We start from the raw sequence: 4507 nt of genomic DNA on the forward strand, positions 1-4507 counted from the left end.
AACAGATGCACCGCAGGACAGGAGCCCCCAGAATATGGAAGCAGCTTAAGGAGGCGAGGAAACTCCTGGCGGCCCTAGATTTGGATCGTGCGGAGTATGCTGCGCTTCGCCGACGCCATGCATACTACACCGGAGGGAACCGCTGTGGCAGACTGCTGGCTAATAGGCTCCGAGTGGCGCATCAGAGTCAGCTAGTGAAAGAGATCTCCGACTCCACAGGGACGGTGGTGACAGAAGACGCCCAAATAGCTGACACGTTCCGCCGCTTTTACGCAGATTTATATGCCGGCGACCCGCCGGATGACACTGGGACATCCACGTACTTGGACTCGGTTACCCTGCCCTCCCTAGACCCCTCGCAGGCAGAGCACCTAGATAGGGAAATTCGACCAGAGGAGGTAATTTCCGCCATTGCCAGACTCAAGCATGGTAAGGCGCCGGGACCGGACGGGTATACCTCGCTTTTTTACAAAACATTCTGCATGACATTGGCCCCGATCCTCACGCGCCTCTTTAACTCGTTCGGGGGCCATTCCACCTGACCTCCTGCGACCCTCGCTCACGGTTATCCCCAGACCCGGGAAGGATCGGAGGCACTCTGGCTCTTACAGGCCGATATCCCTCTTGAATGTGGATTTAAAACTGTACACAGGGATCCTTGCGGCCCGATTAGCCCCCCACCTGCCGGGACTTATAGATCCAGACCAGGCGGGATTTGTGCCGGGGAGACAGACGGTGGATAACACCAAAAGGATCGTTCACCTCTTGGAGAAGGCCTCCCGGATTCCTGGAGAGAGAATGATGCTGGCGGTGGACGCCGAGAAGGCATTTGATCGGGTACACTGGCCTTATCTCGAACAGGTCTTGATGAAAGCAGGCATAGGAGACAAGTTCCGCTACATGATCCTTAACTGCTACAGATTACCAACTGCGGTAGTGCGAGTGAATGGTTATAATTCAAAGAGCTTTAACATCGAGAGAGGTACCAGGCAGGGAAGCCCGCTCTCGCCACTGCTCTTCGCCCTTTATATGGAACCGTTCGCCCAACGGGTGCGTAACAATCCGGTGGCGACAGGGGGGGGTTCGGGGGCTTCACGCATACCATAAGCCTCTACGCGGATGACATCATATTCTCGCTAGACGAGTCCCGGACGGCCCTGCCAGCTTGCATCGAAGAGCTGGACTCCTTTGGTGCTGTCGCGGGTTTTAAAATGAATATGGGTAAATCTGTGGCTCTGGACATCTCCCTTGCGCCAGCCACCAGGACTCACCTGCAAGGCCAATTCCCCATGCTATGGTCGTCGGGGCAGGTGCCCTACCTGGGGATCCAGTTGGCTCCCACCTTGCCGGCCATGGTGACGGCCAACTACACCGCATTAGGCAAGAAGATTCGAGAGGAACTAGGGCGGTGGAATCGCGGCACTCTTTCCTGGTTGGGCAGAATAGCTGCTGTCAAAATGACGATCTTGCCCCAGGTTCTTTACCTGTCTTGGGCCTTGCCGCTCCAGCCGCCGGTCGGGTGGATCCCACAGATACAGGCAGACCTCTCGCGCTTTATCTGGCAAGGTAGGAAGCCCAGAATGCGCAGGGCTCTCTCCATGCTAGCCCCAGAGGCAGGAGGGCTAGGAATACCGGACCTTCGCAAGTATTTCCAAGTGGCACAGTTGCGCTATCTGGTAGAATGGAGCAGGTGGGAATCAGATATGCACTGGCTCTTTCAGGATCAGGCAGTGGCGGGCTGGCCTCTGCAGGAAGTCCCGTTTCTGCGCCGGCTTCACCGGCCCGCAAATCTGTATGCCTCCTTTGTCACCAGAGTACCACTGCGGGTCTGGGACGCCACCAACCTCGCACACAATCTCACTACATTCCCGTCACCACTTACACCGTTGGTGGACAACCCGGACTTTACGCCGGGGATGGAAAAGAGGGCCTTTACCCACTGGCGGGCGGCCGGGTGTCGAGCCCTGTGTCATATGTATGGCCCAGAAGGCGTCATCCCCTTCCTGCACTTTTGACAGGAATTCTCATTCCCTGAATCTGAAAGACTCCGCTATATGCAGGCTCGCCATTGGGCACTACACCCACAGGTACGGGAGTCGGCCGATAGAAAACTCCTCCCATATGAGAATTGGCTTATGACACGAAAGTCAGACTCGAAACTGATCACTGATCTCTATAAGCTACTGCAACCACTCTCCTCACACCTTTATAACCCGGGAAGAGAATGTTGGGAACGGGAGCTGGGCAGGACTCTGAGCCACAAGGAATGGGAGCAGATATCCTACAGGGCGAGACACTCGGCGTACCACATGGGCCTCACTGACACGCTAACTAACTGGTACTATACGCCGGAACGGTTCCATGAAATGGACCGCAGCAAGGATGACACCTGTTGGAGAGGGTGTGGGCACAGGGGCACACTGACACACATTCTATGGGACTGTCCGCTTCTGGAGCCGTACTGGAAAGAAGTGTTAGACGAAATTAATTCCCACTTTAACATAGAACTGCCACGCTTCCCCGCATATACACTGTTGGGGCTCCCGAATGGGCTGATGTATCCCCTTAGATCACGCAGGGGCAGACAGATAGCTATTGCACTAGGTTCAGCATTTCAGAACATCTTACTACATTGGCCCACTACCACGATACCCTCTCTCACGGGTTGGCTACATAGATTGTGGCATGTATTAGGCATGGAGAAATTATCACTCATGGTGGCGGGAGATATAGAGCAATTTAACGACCTTTGGCAACCATTCCACTCTCTGCTGCTCACTGAATTCAGGGAACTTACCTGTCCCAAATATCTCCGCCTACTGAGGCTCACGAGCCCTGCAGAGCCAGCCTCCTGAGTGGAGAAGGGATCCATCCCTCTCGCTAAGGACGACCAAGGTAGGCGGCTTGGGAACGGCCTGCGCATTGGACGATGGGTGGGTGGGGGGGTGGGGGTAGGGGGGTTTTGGGGTGTTGGGAGTTGGGGTTTGGGGGGGGAGTTTGAGAAGGGGGTAATGAACACTGCAACAATGCATATCCTTCGATACCGCTGTGGACTGGCCCACGATCGAACTGTCCTTTGAAGATACAACGCTATGGGCGTGGCCTTGTCCGCATTGACCCGATGCCTCATGCATTTTGTATGTCTGTCCATTTGTGTTGCACCAAATGAACTACTTTAAACCTAAAAGACACTGTGATGCTACTAGGGCCCAAAAGAAGGATAAAGCATAAGGCCTAGATAAAATCCCCTTGGATCTCTTCCTTTCTGAACCAGATATATGGGCCACTCATATAAATGCAGTATCTAATACTATAGCTATTGAGGCATCAATTCCTGATACATGGAAGGGTGCAGAAATTGTCCTAATGCATAAGAAGGGTAGTCATACCGAGCCTGGTAATTATCATCCCTCAAGGTTGATCGATAATATGGAGAAAATAATCTACTAGCAGTTCTTGGACAAGCTTATGGGTTGGATAATGGAAAACAACATACCGAATCAGTTCCAGGCCGGGATTAGATCCAAAATAAGTTCCATCAATCAGGTCTTTCATTTCCTCTTGGTGAACTGGAAGACAGTTGATAATGGCGGAGGCAGCTTAAATGCTGCACTTGTTGACATACAGGCAGCTTTTGATATGGTCCCTTGGGAGACGTTATTTGACGTTCTAGCTGAATTTGCTGTCCCTTTAAACCTTTTGTAACAGAAGCCTGCTCGACAGCAACTTTACACAGGTCTAGCAGGCGTTTAAATGGAGAATTGACAGAAAGGATTCATGCCACAAAAGGCATCCAACAGGCTTTGTTTTGGTGCCCTCTCTTTTTCTCCTCTATATAAACAGCTGTACTGACTTTTTAATAAATTGTGAAAACGATTCCCCAGTCTTGGCTGGTAGGAAGTTGCCAGCTTTGTTATTTGCTGACAACACTTTGCTTGTCTCCAAAACACATTGTGGGTAGAGATTTAATGCAGAGATTTCCCATGTTCTATAATTGACATGGATTAGAAATAAATACAGAGAAGATGAGATTCATCATATTTAGGTCACATAAAAGTTTTAGGGGCAAAATAACTTGGTGATACTTCTGTAGAGATAGTGACAGAGTTCAAATATTTGGGTGTCAGCTTGTCTAACTTGAACTCGAGCAAATCGTGAAAAGTACATCTATACTAAAGCACCGATCTTGCGCATTAATTAGATTTGCTAAACGTGGAACTACCTACCATGTATTCCCAGGCTCAAAGATATACAGAGGCCAAGCTTTTAATGTGGCTCTCTATGTGTTAGAAAGGCGATCCCAGGGGAGACAAAAGATGTCTGACTGACCACTCCGAGACCCACCTCTCCTTATGAAATAGGCCGAGCGCCGTCGAGAGACCTCCTTGGCGAGGCTCCTCTCCAACAATCGTAACAGCCGAGCAATCAAACCACTACAAAGGGACACCACAAGAGAGTAGATTCTTAAGAGTCTTTATATATAGAATAAAGGCAAGTTCTCGCAGCA

Source organism: Lissotriton helveticus, chromosome 5_1 (genome assembly GCF_964261635.1).
Source record: "Lissotriton helveticus chromosome 5_1, aLisHel1.1, whole genome shotgun sequence".
Lineage (NCBI taxonomy): Eukaryota > Metazoa > Chordata > Amphibia > Caudata > Salamandridae > Lissotriton > Lissotriton helveticus.